Below are 18,332 nucleotides of genomic sequence, written 5' to 3'. Positions count from 1 at the left end.
TGATAAAGCCGTTCAAAATTTCGAATTATAAATAAAAGAAAAACGGGCTTAATGTGTCTAAAACATGATGTAAAACTATGAAAATAGATTAGAAATTGTGGTTAAGTATCTAAGTTGAAAAAAGTGGTTATTATTAGTAACAAGTAAAAAAAAGTTGAGGGAAATAATCGATCGACTTTGGCACGGTTCAATTTCGTCAACACAAAGTGTTCGAGCGTGTTGTCAAAACCAAAAAGGGTCTATAGTAGTATAACAGAATTTTCCTTCAGAAAAAGTTCATATTTGACGAAAAAAGCCGCATTTTTACTGAATTTATTTAAAGTCTCTTAATAACAAAAGGATTGGAGAATCACAGCGCACAAGCACAACTCTACAAATTCTGGTTTGAAAAAAAAATGTGGAACGCTTCACGATTTTGCGTGTCATCCTTGCGCAGGGGCCATGCTAATCTTCTCTGTATCGTTCCAATTTTAGTATATGTTTAGCCGAAGCTTGAACGAATGAAGGGTAAATAAGACCATATATATCCTCAGTGAATATAATTTTAATTCTAGCGATGCATTATATGAGGACGACATCGAGGGACAGTGCAACAGGTAACGTTTTCTGATTCAGGTATAAAAAAAGGTAAAGGGAATGAACGTAGACTACTTGTTGATATTATTAGGAGAATCTATCATGAATACTTTCAACAGAAAGGATCACAACAAAATATTCTGGACGCATAAGATTTTTAATTCAATTTCATGTCATTTTAGTTTACAATGTTCGACTCACTTTGGTAGTATTTATACATGAGGGAAAAGGTCGTTTTAATCGTTTCGAAAAACTGAACCGTTAAATTACTCAATCAATGAATACAGTGCAATTACCCGGTCAATTACTCAAAGCGATATTCTTTGCTCGATTTCTACCAACATCTGTCCCGAGCACCCAGCGTTTACTCTTCCCGGTGATACTTTACAACGAATAAACTGAACTTGTGCTCTCGAGTTAACAAGCAAAATCAAAAATGTGTATTCATGCCGAATCAACCGATAAATCGATCACGGAAAGCAACCATCCGCCCTGCGTTTCGGGTAACTACCTACCTAAAGAGTAATGATGGTTGGAAAAAATAAACCCAATGAACCTAAACTGCTTGAAATGAAAATTCAAAATATTCCTTTGATCTTTGTGTCCCTCTATCTTCTGCCCTGTTGCTTGCAAACGGTGTTTGTTGGACTTGTTTTATTCAAGTGCCTGTTATTGAGTGTCCTTTAGATTATTTTTTTCCTGAAAACCAATGCGATTGTTTCTCACAGTTTCCGCGTTACTGGCTTGATCAAGTGTCTTTAGCAATCAAAAGACGTGGATTGACAAAAGGAAATGTTTTGAAAATAAATATTGTATGCACTACCAAACTAAAGGAGGACAAAAGGAGACAATTGCATCAGGTTTTCAACTTTTGAAATGAAATGTATAAATCGAATTACTTTGAGTTTTAACGCAGAATTGCGTCATGCGACAATAGGGGAATTGAAATTTTTGAACGAATCTCATGTTACGGAAATGTGTCACACACTTAATCTTTTCTCCTGTGGCAGGAACGACTTTGTCTTGTATTTTCAACTGCTGATTTCTGGCAAAAATAAATTAATTCCAACAGCTGAAAATTACAGGATTATCTCGGAACAGAAAAACTGCTCAGTAAAACAACTGTCAAATCACTTGTAGGTTCTGTTTTCTCCTGTAATTTGCATCAAATTTGAAAATGCTCCTGTGAGGGTGTGATGAGCTTTTCTGAGATTTTAGGAGTTTCTTAAAAGATTTCCTCCCTATCCCTGTTTTTGGATCAACCCAAAAATGCAGTGTTTATTTTTAAAAAGAACAGAGTCTTATTTAATAAAACAATTTATTTTCTACTTTCACTTTCATTTTACTGCACTATTTTTTTTTTTCAATTTAACTGGGCGCAACTATTTGTTGTTGAACTATTGCGGGGATGTTAAAGGCAATTGTTAAACGGATTAAGAATACTTACAGAAATAGAGCCGTCGTTGGGACAATCAATGATGTGTAACTTTTGTAACTTAGACCTCTTATTGGATGATCTGCTGCTAGGTCGCGGCTGTTGGTTGGTGTTGATGAGTGATCACGAAAATTGTGCCATAATATTCACAAAAGTACGCATGCAATGGTTCTTTAACCCTCGTGCGACCCATATAGGGAGCCCGTGGGAACGTATGGTAAGATTCATAAAGACCGCAATGGATACCATATTTGAACACCAACAACATCCCAGCGAAGAAGTCTTAGAACAAGTCATTCTCGAAGCAGAATCTATAGTGAATTCTAGACCTGTCACTTATCTCCCTCTAGATGCCGCTTCGTTCAAAAATGTGAATAATAAAAAGCTGAAACGAAAAGAAAAACTATACATAATAAATGACACTTTTTACCTAACAACCAGATATAAATTAAAAACGAAATTGAAAAATCTAAAACTATTTAAGACACATATTTGAAGTGTTAAAGCTTGTTAAATTTGTTTCCATACATTAATTACGTCTTCCCTGTACAAAATAATCTGCATATTACCTGTACATTGAACCGAAGTTCAGCTTGAACAGAAACACCCTTCCACCCGATCGTCTTACCAGTGTTTAACGAGAAACTACAGATATTAATTAAGCTCATCCATATCACCTCTAGAGCGAAACAAAACACCACATCGCAAGCCTCGCAGCTCCCATAACTTCTTCTTTCGGCTTACCGGAAGTGGCTTGGTACATTTTTGTTCGGCGGTTAGACAAAAGGAAAGCTTCACTTTGCTTCATGAGAGTGTGATACCATGTTCCGTTCATTCAGCACAACATCAACAACTTCGAGGAGGAGCAGAGAAGAAAAAAAAATTGCCCCGGCAAGACGAAAAGAGAATACTCACGAGGATCAATTTGCTATATTACAGGAAATGTGCATTAATGCACTCCATTCGTTTTCCTCAACAGCAGCCGAACTGTTTTGTTTCACAACTTTTAGTTTATGTGTTTTCCGCTTCGGCCCTACTCTTCTTCCAGTTCCTGCCTCCATCGGCTGATTCCTGGCATTGTTCCTGAATGCCACTTCCAGCCAGCCGATGCGATGGATTGGCTTTGCAATTGAGACGCCCTGGCTTGGCAGAATTCGTCGGTGTGGTGTCGGAGTGGCACCAAAACGCCATTACCAAGCAATTGCTTACTCACACACCGGTTGAAGCGAGAAAAGCGGAAGTGGGGAGCCCGATGCACAGAGAAAGAGTGAATTTGAAGATTCTCCGGAGGCAGTCAAAACTCCTTCCTTTCCTCGGCTTGCTCGGTGGTCCATTACAGGCAAGCTAAGGACGCCGGAAAGTCGTCCCAGTATCCGAAAAAGCTTCGATGCACCGGAGAAGCCCTCTTATAATGAACCGGTTCGGTATGCAAAAGTTTGTTGTGCGGTGTAATATATCTCCATGCTGTTTAGTGCTAGTTTATTTCCTTTATTTCCAACATTTTACTACGAGGAGCTATTCGACAGTGATGGAAGTAGCAGTTGCTATCTTGTGTTATCATCGGGTTTTAGGTTTTACCTAAATTTCTATGAGTTTAATTTCAGTTTAATAAGATTAACTATTACAACAGTATGAATGCCAATCGTGCCTCTGTTCAATTTTATTTTGCATGTTGTATTTTTTGCGAAATCAAACTGTAAACTAGAATTCAGTCTTAACGATCAAAAAAGAATAATTTGAAGCTAGTTTCAACATAATATACAATAAACAAGTTTTTGAAATTTTTAAATACACGATTTGAACGTTGCTGATGGGTTTCTATGAAATATTTAAATTTCGAGTATTTTTCTTTCACTTTTCACTGGATATTTTGAAATAAAGCCGGGATTTTGTTTAGATTTGCTCGGATATTGAACGGTTTTTGAATTCAAAATTTGTAATCAAATGCCCGGGTTTCTACTAAAAAAATCCGAAATTGTCCGGTCCGAATATGTACAGGGGATATGGCTAAAGGAAATGAGGGAGGGGGGGGTGTGAGGATTTTGACTTCATCCACCCCCCTCCCTCCCCCCCCTCACCATGAGGTTCCAAAAAGGCAAGCGAGGTATACTCTAAACTAAAAATTTTAAATTCATAATCAAATCAAAGTTATTCAAAAGTAACAATCTACACCAGGGGTGAGCAACCTTTTGAACAAACGGGCCAATTTAAATTTGAAATCTTGTCGGCGGGCCGCACTTAAATTTTTCTTTTAATATAATTAGCAGAGCTTCGCGTCGTTTTTGACAACTCACGTGTTTATCATCAGAATTTCAACACGACTTTTCAAATATCCGATATTGAAAAGGTACATCACTAATTCATATACTGGGGCTTGTGGTATAGCTCAGTTGGCAAGTCTGTTGCTTCCTGAACCGATGTTCGTGAGTTCGAGCCCAAGAGTAAATATCGAACACAGTTGCACCGGATAAGTTTTTAAATAACTGTCCGCCAACTGGAACGCTGATAAAGTCGCGAATGCCACACAGATGGTAAAATGACTAAAGTCTGCTTCATTTAATATTGGAACAAATTCTATTGCTCATTGTGGCGCTCCTAGTGGACGGATTTGAAAACTTTTTTCACCCACGTGTCGGGAAATTCATTACCTTTCACCATGTATTTATGTCATAACACCAAACGATAGCATTTTGTAAACAACCGCCATGGAAGCCGAACGGAGAGATCAAATTGTGCACAGTTTTCTTGAAAATCCATTGTTGTCGGCATCGAAGCTAGCTAAACAGCTTAAAATGCCCAGAAATACCGTATGGCGTGTTATAAAGCAGTACAAGGAAACATTGACGACGGCTCGGAAGCCGCATTCGAAGCGTCGGAGTGGAACTGTCGACCGGAAACTGCGTGGGAAAGTCATCAAGACCGTCATGAGGAATCCCAATCTTTCAGACCGCGATTTGGCCAATAAGTTCCAGGCCGCTCACAGAACGGTGCGACGTTTTCGTCTCCGGGAAGGAATAAGGTCATTCCGAGCCAGCAAACAGCCAAATCGGACGCTGAAGCAGAACAATGTGGCCAGAATCCGTGCTCGAAAGCTGTACGACCAAGTGCTGACCAAGTTCGACGGATGTATTCTGATGGACGATGAGACCTACGTGAAGGCGGACTTTGGGCAAATCCCAGGTCAAAAATTTTATTTGGCGACGGCTCGGGGGGATGTACCTGCAAAATTTAAGTTCGTGTTTGCGGATAAATTCGCCCGCAAGTACATGATTTGGCAGGGGATATGCAGTTGTGGACAGAAAACCAAAGTCTTTCTCACTGACAAGACAATGACATCAGAAGTCTACAAAAAAGAGTGCCTACAGAAACGGATTCTGCCGTTTATTCGAGCCCACGACCGTCCAGTAATGTTTTGGCCGGACCTCGTAAGCTGCCATTACAGCAAAACGGTTATGGAATGGTACGCAACGAACGGGGTCAGCGTAATACCGAAGGACCTCAACCCCCCAAACTGCCCCCAGTTCCGGCCGATAGAGAAATACTGGGCAATCACGAAGCGGAGGCTTAAGGCAAAGGGAAAACTTGTTAGGAACATGACTCAAATGAAGAACTGGTGGAATCAAATCGCTAAAACGGTGGACGAAAAGGGTGTGCGCCGCCTAATGTGCCGTATTACGGGAAAAGTACGAGAATTTCTTCGAAACAGCAATGAATATAATTTTTTTTTATGAAAGAGTAAAGAAAATGCTACATTTGTATGAAAAACAAATTATGAATTCGTTAATAAATGACTGAACTACACGCAATTGTTTGTGTTCCAATATTAAATGAAGCAGACTTTATAATCGAAACAAAAAAAACTAATTCTTTGTCATTTTGTAAATTCCCTCATTTTTTTTCAAATATTCTTGGCGAACATTCGTTCTTACAACATTCTTGTTAAAATCGATGACTTTCTGGGATTTTTTCACAATTGTCCTTGTGGTTTAGGTCCTCAAAGCTTAGATTTTTTTCCTCAAATGGTGGACACCCCTTTTTTTAAATTGTATTTCAGCAAGGTTGCCGAACTCACATAAAAATGCTCAATTTCACATATTTTTTAGCAACTATCTTCAAAACTACATTCCTAATTCTAGCTCAGATTTTTATAATTTTTGATCTCATTCAGATATCATTGGGAATACTTTGATGCCAGCTAATTCAAGTTGATAAAAAATCGAAAAACGTTCACTCAGGCTTTATTTATAATATTTCGTAATTTTCGTCAATATACTGAAATAAAAATTATTTCACAAGGTTTTGATTCAATTTTTTTTGCCAGTATTTGAGTAATAACAGAACAAGCCTTTTCACCGAATTGGATAGAATAATTTGAAAAAAATATCTGCAGAGCCTATTTTTTATCATACAACTTTATTTTTGCTTGAAACGAAAATAATGACTTCACTAACGGGCTTCGAAATTCCTTTGATCATGTGTAGCTTCCGATTTTCAACTGCTCTTCCTCACTCTAATGGATTTTGCTTTTCAAAGTGGTCGGAGTTAAATAATAAGGAATAATGTATCCCGAATAAAAAAAAACTCTAACATAACATTATGCCAAAAACAATTTGAATTTATGCCTTGAACTGAACATAATAAATGCTTAAAATGCTAGAAAAAAGGTTAACAATCTGAATGATTGTTGGGAAAATGCAGATAAGTGCATATTTGATTTCAGTCATGTAAGTTTTCCCAACAATCCATTGTAGAAAAATGTTAAGACATGAAAATTTGAAAAAAGCTTCGCGGGCCGCACAGAAGGGTCTCGCGGGCCACATGCGGTCCGCGGGCCGCGGGTTGCTCATCCCTGATCTACACTTATATCTAATAACCTCAAAAATTCATCCCAAGTTAAACATTCTGCTAAGTTTCTTCGAAATTATCTCAATTATTTATAGAAATTCAGGTCTGAATATTAAACTTTAAAATATTCCCGTCTCGGAGGTTCTGGATCCATTTTCCCATGACCAAAATTGTATTTCTATTTACGTATTTCAGATTCTATATCCAGTTTAAGATTCTTGATTTTCAGTTCGAATAATCATAAGAAATGAGATATGAAAAGCTACTTTGAGATCCTGGTTCAAATTTGATTTTGCATTTTATTTAAAATTTGAATCATGGTTTTCGCAGATCATATGCATTTAAAATATTTTGATAACAGTTTTCCGAATATGAAAAAATGACGAATTTTGGTTTTATATTCAAATTCGAAGTTCTTAAACTGAATTATTAAGCAAAATTTATAAATTCAAAGCTTCTAAATGGCGATCCGAAACTGAAAACTGAGATTCAGATTCATCGTTTGAAATTCCCATTTTAATTGATATTCACAATACAGATTAAAAATAAATAATTGAATAGTGAATTAAGATTAAATTAGAACTACAGAATTTAAATAATACATTTATGAATGGAGGCTCTAAAACTTGTCTCTTATAATTCTGATCCGGAATTAAGATTCGGAAAGAGTATTTTTCGTACATTTCAGAAATCGTATAGAAATTTGGAACAGATTCAAAGTTCAATTTTTGAATATAGGTTCAGAATTCAGATTCAGAATGCACACGCACCTTTTTTTAAACTCAAAATTAAGTAGTTTTGGTTCAAAACAGCACTTCGGTGGCAGCTTTCAACTTTCAGTTTGACTGGGCTAACTAATTTCGGCAGCCGAACTCGAATTTATCCTTTTTTTCGAAGGTAGCTTATTTTCAGGGAATTAAAGGATGATTGAAATTTGTTGTACCCGGATGTTGCTGTTCCGGTACATTGCATTGCAATTACTGAGCGGTAGAAAGTTTTGACACTCCCGGTCAAAGAAAACTTCCGGATGTTACTTCCTACGGGAAGTAAACAACATTCGGAAGTTTCCGGACATTCCAAGCCGCTCACCGTATGATGACAATGACGGACAGAATTTTACGCTGACACGGTGAACATGCATTCCATTATGAAGTTCCTTCATAGTCTTCCGGTAGTTAATTGTTCCGGAACGACACAATTTTGCGAGGTGTTCGTTGGTTGCTGTTACGGTTTGAACTGAACTCCCCAAGTGTTTTCAGTCCAACAAAGAGAGTTCAATTTTTAGTTCATAAGGTCGAACTCAGCTTTGCTCCCTCGCCGAAGGAAAAAAAAAGATCAATTTTGAGTTCGCAGTTCGAGCTCCGTTTTGAGGAGGAACAAGAGTACTTAACTTAAAGTTCATAGAATCGAACTATGTTTTGAACCTCGGTCGTACTTAATTTTGAGTTAAAATAAAGGAGCGTGCAGATTCAAAATTCAGAAATAGATTTAGCTTGTAAATGAGTTATTCAATCAACATAAAATTGTTGAGGAATTCAAAAGAACACGAACTTCAAAATTTGGTTTTTCAAATTTCCAAGAATTCAAATTTCTTAATCAAAATTAGTTAAAGTAGAATTTAAGTTAATTTTCGAAGTTTTGTTGTATGCAATAAATCAGAGATGTACCGAATAGTGGTATTCGGCGAACGGCCGAATACCGAATATTGACTTTTTCAACTATTCGGGCAAACGAATATTAGGCCGAATATTCGGTCTAATATTCTGTTGAGTTTTCAATAGAAATATTTCTATTTCTACTGCTATTTCCAGTGTTCGGCATTAAAGCACCAATCGCTTATTTGCCTGCTCCGTTTTTGTTGAATAATTATCGTTTTCACTTATTTTTTCACCAAACTTTTGTACTAGCTGATAAACAAACTTTACCAAAAGCAATCAGTCAAGGAAGAAAGCTGAAACATGCTTTTTTCTAGTGTCTGGCGTTAAATCGCTATTCGCTAATTAGTCCGTTACTTTTTCGCTGACAAATTTATTTTCTCACGAGATTTCTGGTGAAGTAACGAATAAACAAACGCGATTAGCTGCGATTATTCGAACAAGATTGCTGATGAATGTTTTTCTCCACCAGGTGATGTAATTTGTTTATCCGTAAGTTATCCCAAAATAAAGTTATAAAGTATATAAACTTTGTTAGTTTAGCGGGCTAATTAGCGAATAGCATTTTATTATCGACCTCTGGCGATTTCTAATAGAAATCTTTTATTTCTGGCATCTTAATGTCTCTCATGTTTTTAAGTCGATTATTTTCAACCAGATGTATAAGATCTTTTTTAAGTAGAGGTCTCTTTGATCTTCAAAATGTAACCATTAGCTGAAAGGACATCAGATGACTCGTCGCTTCTAGAACGTTTATCACAAAAGAGATTGGATACCAGTGAAATCTGGGGCAAAACATGTCAAAATATGAGAAAAAATATTTGAAATTGCTTTTTTTTATATAGAATTAGATGAATGTCTAATTTTTGCTTGATGTCATCAAAATAGTAGCCAAACAGAACGATGATTTTTAACCTTAACCATACAATACTTTCTACGATACGTATCCACACTGCCGGGTCTGAACGATTTTTTGAAAAACTTATAAAAATGGGGAAATCAGAACAGAAACTAGGCATTATTCTCAAACATACAAGAGGAAAAAGAAACATAACTTGAAATTTAAAGTTTTCATCGAATTACAACAGCAGTGTTCAAATCGTATCTAACGAATGAATTTACTCGAAAAAATCGTTTTGTAACACAAAATTTAAAAAAAAAATTCAACAAGATATTTGATTTTTTTTATATCTGAATAAACCCGGGTAAAATCCTCAAAAAAAACATGTGGCCCTCCCCGTCAGATTTAACTTTTCTCTAATTCTTTATTTGGTTTAAAGGCAAGCCTGGATATATCAAAAACATTTGAAATAAATGACAATTAAAGTATAATTCTTTCTTCAGTGAAAAATACACGGATACATCTAAAATGGTTGACTGAAATCATAAGTTTCTGATGATTTTTAATGTTTTTCAACATTACTTTTTGAAATTTAATAAATTATCCAACATCACTTGAACAAATTGAGAAGTCTTTTTTTGTATAAATTTAATAAAATTAATATTCGGCCTATTCGGCCGAATACCTAGCTCAACTATTCGGTGAGCCGAATATTCGCAACGGTTTTTTGGCGGTATTCGGCCGACCAAATATTCGGTACATCTCTACAATAAATGTTCCCAAATTTTATTTAAATAAATCATCCACAGGATTTTTACAACGGAATGGATTATTTATGCAAAAAAAAAATTGAGAAACATGTAACAAACCTTCACACACTCATTTTTACCTTTAAAATCTGCACAAAATTGCATTTTTTCAAAGCCAAATTTCAAACTAATATAATAAATTTGCTTTATGCAAAGCAAACTCGAACCAAAATTTTTTTGTCGCTCACTTTTTATTATTTGGAATTTTTTTATTTATTTCATCAAGGTTAGAATCTCGAAATTTACAAAAGGAATTTGGAAGATTGGGCTTGTTTGATTTGAGTGTTGAAAAGATAAGTTTTTTTTAAAGAAATTTAAGGCTACCCTAGAAAGAACTTATTTAATACTCAAATCAGTTTGATCTACCAGACTTTTAAAGAAATTCAAAGATTTTAACCATCGGTGAAAGCTTATTCCATATTTTGTTTCTTAAGGTTTTATTATAAAAATTTAGGCCACCCTTTTGGTTAAGGACCACTTTTCTAAAGTTAAGATTTAATACGAAAACTGTTAATGAGAACTTAAAAATGAATAATCATACAGCTACAAACATTATTTGTTTTAATTTTTTTTTTCGTGCATTTTTGGGCAAAAATCAGTTACAAAACCAACACGCCTACAAGAATTTTACACTTCAATCAGCTTGTGTAACAACGAATTTTTACTTGATCAACAATTGAAAATGTGATGAATTTTGTCAATATAAACTGTTACAAGTATGCTTACATATTATGGCGTTATTAAGATAAATTTACGGACGATCCTTTTTAGCATTCCCCATCATTTTTCTTGCTACACTAATCACTCGTTATCACTAAAGCTTACGAATTTACCTAAATTTTGGAAAGAGTCACTTCAGTGACAAACTGTGGAGAGCAAACTTTTATACGAGGTTTTTATTTTAAAAAATCACCTTTTCCACAACTTTTTAACACTTGTCCTACTGTGATCATATTCAACTCTATCTGATGAAAGAAATGAGTAAAATATTGTGTTCAAACAACTTTTCCTTTGACACCAGAAAGATTCGATGAATCGTTGTAGCTATAGGGGTTTCCGAAATAGTGCACTTTTTCCAAACATAACCAAAAAAGTCGATCTACCAAACTTTGAAAAGTCATATGAAAATCACATTTTAGTAGAAAAAAAAACTTAAAATAAAACAAAATAGCTAACCCAGAAAAAATTGTTTTGGTTGAAGGCGAGCGATTTCCCACTGTGTCCCGCCTGAAGGCGGAGATTTAAGAGAATTGTATTCATGTCTACATTTCTATACAAAAATGTTGAGCATACATACAACGTATCAAAATGCTCAATATTTTGGAAAACATATCATTTTATGAGTTCATTGCTAGTTTTGAAAGGAATATTGCTGATCCACTCTTTTTTTCTATTTCTGCGATAGCTGATTTGGGCTCCCGTGGGGTACCACTGTAAAAAAAAATTACAGTATTCAAGAAAAAAATGAGCATTGTTCTACATAAGGATTATTTATCGACTGAAATTAAATCGGATGAACAAGCGGAAAACATTGAAAGATGATTTAATAAAAAGTTGTCAAACAAACATGTATACCAAATATTATTATCGGATTATCTATTGTTTACAAAACAAAAAATTGTGTTTGCCTTGAACTTGGTCAATCAGCGGTCAAAATCACGGAAAAATGAATAATAAAAAAACCTGTTTGCGATGGGGTCAACCAGCGGACAAATTCACGAAAAAAAAATGAAAACCTGTAGTTGTTTAAATAAGTTTAGAGTTCGACGACACGGTAGCGATCATTCATTGAATGTTGGATTTCGTGCTATGTTTTGCAGTCGGAGTTATCCGTATAAAGTTTAACTGAAAAGCGGTTAGCGTGTAGAAAACCGTCAGATTTTATATTGATTTGACAGATCACACAAATTTCGCAGTTATGAGTGCGCAGTCCAATTTTTTGCGATGCGAATGGTATTATTTCCTATAATAGACTATTCATCGTACACAACTCCTTTTTTTAACTTCTCATATACGATTTGTTACATTTTAACGACAACATAATTGAATTCGACCAGCATATAAAGTATCAAAGACGCATTTATCGCATCAAAAATCTTCGTCATGCCAAATTAGTTGATTCTCAGGCTATGGAAAAATGTGTTTTCAATAATGTAGATTGTTTTTTGTTTTGTCTGGGATTTTAACGCTCGTAATTAATTCAATCTCAATGAATACTAAGAATAATAATATTTCATTCCGATGACTTCATGTTTTGTCCTCTCTTGCTAAATAATGATTTGAAGATTGATTCAATAATTTACTTCTTAACTTTTCAATGAAATTAGTGAGTAAGAGTGAATTTTTAACTGTGTTTACTGCTCCGGCTAGCCTACCGCACGGAAGGCTACCGTCGCGCGATTAGAAATTTTCCCAGTAACCGCAATATATTTTCTTCATCCTTCAATTGGTTGTCATCATCCATCATCGGGCTCTGCAAGCAGTGAAAAACCTGTAAATTTGCATAAAACTCTGTTGATTCGCAGCCCGTTGATACGCATCATCACTAATAATAATGGGGGTTGGATTGGGACAGAACACACAGTTGTTCACGCGCCCGGCAACAGGCTGTCATTTATTTCGGAATAACGATTATTTTTTTCGACACTTCACTGCCGATCCGATATGATCCGATGACAGCTTTCCGATAATTGGCGGCAAATGAAAAACGATTACAAGATGTAACCGCAAACGGTTTGCAGCAGAAATTAAATTATGGCGCGCCATGTGATAAGCGCCAGGATATTTTGGCTGGTGTTGCTGTTATTTTTGCAAACGGCAGTCTCTGCCATACGATTATTAATGACACTTTCAAGCGTTGAACCGAATTGGGAAGTATTCGAAATCAACACCGTAAGCATCATTTATATCCGGGATACCACCCCACCCAAAAAGAAAAACACATAATTCCGGTCAGCCGAAGTGAAGCCGCTACAAAATGAGACTTAAATAATTGAACATGCACCAAAATAGAGCATCCTTTCATGCATTGATAAAGCACCGGAATTTCCATTCAATTAATCTTCATTTGCTCCTGGAAGACTGTTTACACCATCTTGCCGTCCACATCCAATAGAAGAAGCGTCCATAGAGTAAAGAAAAGGTGCTAAAGGTTTTAAACGATATTCAAAATTAGTCTTTGTATGCAGGGCACTTAACGTCTTTATGCCGAGAAGATGCTGTTGCCTTGCTGCCATCTTCTCACGGCTCAAAGCTTTGCTAGATTTATAGTGATAGTTTACCTCGAGATTTACGCCGCTGCATGATATTTGACCTATGCTCAGGTCCCTAACCTCTGTTTATTTTTGTAAGTAAGTAGTACAGAAGTAAAGAACAAAGCAATCAAGTTTGGAATGGAAGTTAGGTGGCTTTTAACTTTATTCCAAATAACAAAAAATCTTCTGGGGCCATCAATTAATTTGAAAAATAAAAACGACCACAAACACATACAGGAACTCGTAACAACACACACAACTCGTAACGACATTCATTTATATTCAAAGTCCAGTGAAAAAAACATGCTTCGGAAAAAAGATTGTAGATAGCTACCAAATCCAAAAAAAAACTTAGCATATGACTAAGCTGAAGTAAGAAGCTATATGTCGCACAAGGATATATTTTATTGTTTTTTTTTTGTTCAACCACAAAAATGTAAAAGTTTATTTTCAATCAATCAACCGTCAAAGTACCCAAGTAACCAAAATTTCCATAAAACATTGTTTGAAAAGCTTACTCGGCCCTACTCAAGGGCTGTGTAGCATTCCATTCATATCCATCTAATTTAAGTTCATATCCACACTTTCAAGTTCCATATCCGAAGCTGAATAGAAGGCTATTCAGCCTTTGCATGAACTTTTAAAAAACAAAAAAAGGACAAAATAAAGCGTTAACATTTTTTAAAGTTATTTTGAAATCTTTTTTTATTTTATTTATTTACATAGTATTCCGTCTCACGACATAACTTGACGAACATAATTCCTAAAATTCATTCGGTCCATGGCAACCGTTCTCCAATTTCTCGGACACCCCACGTTCGCCAGATCACGCTCCACTTGGTCTAACCACCTCGCTCGTTGCGCCCCCGCTCGTCTTGTTCCTACCGGATTCGTAGCGAACACCTGTTTTGCAGAACAGTCGTCCGGCATTCTTGCAACATGTCCCGCCCAGCGTATCCGGCCAGCCTTCACCACCTTCTGGATACTAAGTTCGCCGTAGAGTCGCGCGAGCTCGTGGTTCATCCTTCACCTCCACACTCCGTTCTCCTGTACGCCGCCAAAGATGGTTCTTAACACTCGTCGCTAAAATACTCTGAGTGTACGCAGTTCCTCCTCGAGCAATATCCATGTCTCGTGGCCGTAGAGAACCGGTTAATGAGCGTCATATACAGGTTACACTTCGTGCGAGGGCTAAGTCTTCTCGACCGCAGTTGCTTGTGGAGTCCATAGTAGGCACGACTTCCACTGATAATTCGCCGCCGGATCTCACTGCTGGTGTCATTGTCTGCGGTCACCAGTGAGCCGAGATAGACCAAGTCTTCGACTATCTCTAGCTCGTCACCGTCGACTGTGACCTTGTTATTGCTGGACAAGCGGGTTCGGTCGGTCTCGGATCCACTGGCCAACATGTACTTCGTCTTGGACGTATTAATCATCAACCCAATCCTTCCTGCTTCGCGTTTCAGTTTGCGGTAGATCTCTTCCACCGCCGCAGATGATCTGCCGGCTATATCAATGTCATCGGCAAAGCAGATAAGTTGACTGGATCGGTTGAAAATCGTGCCCCGCATTTCGCCCACCGCTCGTCGAATAACACCTTCTAGCGCCACGTTGAACATCATGCAGGATAGACCATCACCTTGTCGAAGCCCCCCGCGAGATTCGAATGAACTCGACAATTCACCCGAAATCCGCACACAGCACTGCGTTTCATCCATCATCGCCTTGATCAGTCTGATCAGCTTCCCGGAAAAGCCGTTCTCGTCCATGATTTTCCATAGCTCGTTACGGTCGATCGGATCGTATGCGGCTCTGAAGTCGATGAATAGATGGTGCGTAGGGACATGGTGTTCACGGAATTTTTCGAGAAATTGCCGTAGTGTGAATATCTGGTCCGTCGTTGATCGTCCCTCCAAGAAGCCGACCTGATGACTTCCCACGAATCTGTTTGTTTGTGGCGTTAGGCGGTGGAGTAGGATTCGGGACAACACTTTGTAGGTGGCATTGAGGACAGTGATCGCTCGGTAGTTCTCACAGTCCAATTTGTCGCCCTTCTTGTAGATGGGGCATATTACCTCTTCCTTCCACTCCTTCGGTAGCTGTTCTATGTCCCAGATCCGGACTATCAACCGGTGTAGGCAATCGGCCAACTTGTCCGGGCCCATTTTGATGAGTTCAGCTGCGATGCCATCTTTCCCAGCCGACTTATTTCTATTCAGCTGGCGAATGGCTTCCTTAACTTCACTCATCGTTGGGAGTGGCTTCCACGATTGTCCGTCAGAAATCCCCCGTCCTTATCCCGGCACATTTCGGCTTGCGGCACGAAGCCGCAGAATGCGTTGAGTTTCTGATAGAACTTTCGTGTTTCTTGGGAACGATGCAGCTGCTCCAGCTCCTCGAGCTCCTCTTCCTCCAGGCGGCGCTTTTTCTCCTGGAAAATTCGGACTCGCTGCCTCTTCCGCTGTCGGTGATTTTCCACATTTCGACGGGTGCCTCTTTGCACTATTGCCGCCCGCGCGGCATTCTCTTCGTCCATCACCCTCCTACACTCCTAGTCGAACCAGTCGTTCCGTCGAGTTCGCTCCACATAACCGATGACGTTCTCCGCAGCACTGTTGATGGCTGTCTTGATGGTATCCCAACAGTCCTCGAGAGGGGCTTCGTCAAGCTCGCCCTCTGCCGGCAGCGCTGCTTCGACCTGCAGCGCTATGATTTCGAATTTGCGACTCTTCAATTCGTTGGAGAGCACGTGGGTACTGCCCACAAAATTTAGAGATCAGCAGTTCTATTTTCCAAGTTTCCAATCGCTATTCCCTTTTCGTCGCGTGGGTCTTTGCCGATTTCCATCCGACATTTGTAGTTCGTTGTTCGTTGCTTATGTTTTTTGTAATCAGCTAATCCCACTATCTCGCAGGATGACCGTCGTGATGTTGCTGTTTTGGGTCCCGAACACCACCAGGACGTTGTTGCACTCCGCACGCCGCCCCTGACATGAAGAACAGACGCATACGAAGCCCCCTAATTCAGTCTGCATGCGACCAAAGCATCCACCGGGGTTGGGTACCCGATCTCCGCTAAAGTTGCTCGCACCCCAGCTAGCACCACGGGGAGGTAGAGAATCGGAGTTGCAGACAAGAGGTGATATGACCACTACTCGAAGGTTGGGTGTATGGGGTCTCGAGTTGCACATTGCCTACCTTTCGCTAGCCAAACATATGTATGCTCTATACATATGTATGCTCTTTTAAAAACATTTTTGACAGGAAAAAGTAAAATTTTATCCGAACAAACCCCAAAATTACTGCAATTGGTGTTTTATGCGTTATGACATCACAAATAAATCAAAAACTGAAAATTTTCAAATGTTTTCATTTGATTTTTTTTAATTTTAAACGAAGATTTTTGCAACTTACCCCCTTTTCTTAGTAGGGTTCGCATGTTTTTGTAAGTTTAAAAATAACTGGTGGAACCAATAATTTTTCTGACTACGCTTATTTGTTGTCCCATCAACCTTAAAACTTTGATGTACAAGCGGTATGATTATCTGCGGACATAAAGTTTTTAGAAGCCATTGAAGTTGAAAAGTGTTGCATGATGCTTCATTTGACGGTTTCTTATTTTTACAAACTTAAGCGCCTTCTAGAGGACAAAATTAACGTGATCAGCGAAATCCTAGAAAGCCATGAGATTCTTGAGGTCAGAATCTTTTTGATATGCTTTAATGAAATGTTGAATTTTTCAATAGAATCACTTGCTGATACTTTTATTGGAACAAATGAAGAAAAATCAGAATCAGTTGGGCGTATCATGTTAGCAGGTTTCTGCAAAAACTATATTGCCGATTTCTCTTAGCAATTCGTATTGCTGAATATCAAAAGAAAATATGAGACATCTGTATTATTTTTCGTTTCAAAATTTTCATTACCTAAAAGTGTCTTCACTGTTTTTACCTTCTTCTGAAAAATTGTAAAAGATTCGCGTGGCGGTTGTCAAGCTGAAAACAGCCAATAACGTTTTTCATCAAAACGCTATACAGCATATGATCCACTAACAAGATTTCAAAAATTATTTTCAAGATTACTTCACTGTACTAAATATTTCATGAACTCGTGCCGCCTGGGCCGATTGACAAATACAATTATATTTTACACCTTCCACTTCTACCTTCAGCAGAATGGCCCATCATCCAATCAACATTTTAAATTGGCTTACATCCTCGTGCAACCAATGCTGGGCAAAATTTTATTACCCAGTTCCAGTGATATCTCGGTTGTATCCTTAGGTATTTTGATGTTCTACACCCAGGGAGCCTGAAATGGTCATAAAAATTGGTCAGAAATACAATTTTTTATCACCGGTTGGTCGCGGATGGACAAACGTCTTCTTTTAGTTAATCCAGCTGCATAGCCAAACAGCATCGAACGGCAACGGAAGCTCCGGTACAGATCTTGGGCGGCCAAGCTTCCTCTTACTCTCAAGAAAAGGAATTCTCCGCGGAGAAGATCTTACGACAGCAGCATCAGCGGCCAAACGGCTAAACTGATTTACTAGCTCGCTTCCGCTATAAATAATGCAACAGATTTCAATAAATCTAATTGACTTTTTCTCGAGGCATCCCCGGGGGCTGAGGGTTTTCAATACCTGAAACCTGAAATTTCATAATAACCGAATCGAAAGTTTATTAAATTTTCTATACTAACTTTCGTTTATTTTGACGTAGAATTACGTCTTACGGCAACACTATAGGGGGGCAAATTGAAATTTGCGAACAGATCTCGCGTCACGAAAGCTTTCCATTTGACAGACATCCTATCTAAAGGATAATGACGTCATCACCAACGCCTGCTTTGATGGGTTTTGTTTTTCCCTACCTACGAAAGGTATAAAACAAAGGGCCCGTCGACCGACTCGGTTTCT

General features: G+C 37.9%; 1 non-coding gene across 1 annotated transcript; it reads right to left on the bottom strand.

The window, feature by feature from the left end:
• Positions 1–391: 391 nt before the first annotated feature.
• On the bottom strand, positions 392–498 carry LOC129750256 (U6 spliceosomal RNA). The gene has a single exon (XR_008738372.1). It is a non-coding gene; the product is annotated as a U6 spliceosomal RNA (small nuclear RNA).
• Positions 499–18,332: the final 17,834 nt, after the last annotated feature.

The sequence above is a fragment of the Uranotaenia lowii genome, chromosome 2 (genome assembly GCF_029784155.1).
Source record: "Uranotaenia lowii strain MFRU-FL chromosome 2, ASM2978415v1, whole genome shotgun sequence".
In the NCBI taxonomy this organism is placed as follows: domain Eukaryota; kingdom Metazoa; phylum Arthropoda; class Insecta; order Diptera; family Culicidae; genus Uranotaenia; species Uranotaenia lowii.
The sequence above is the reverse complement of the archived record's forward strand: the minus strand, read 5'-3'. Positions and strand labels throughout refer to the sequence as shown.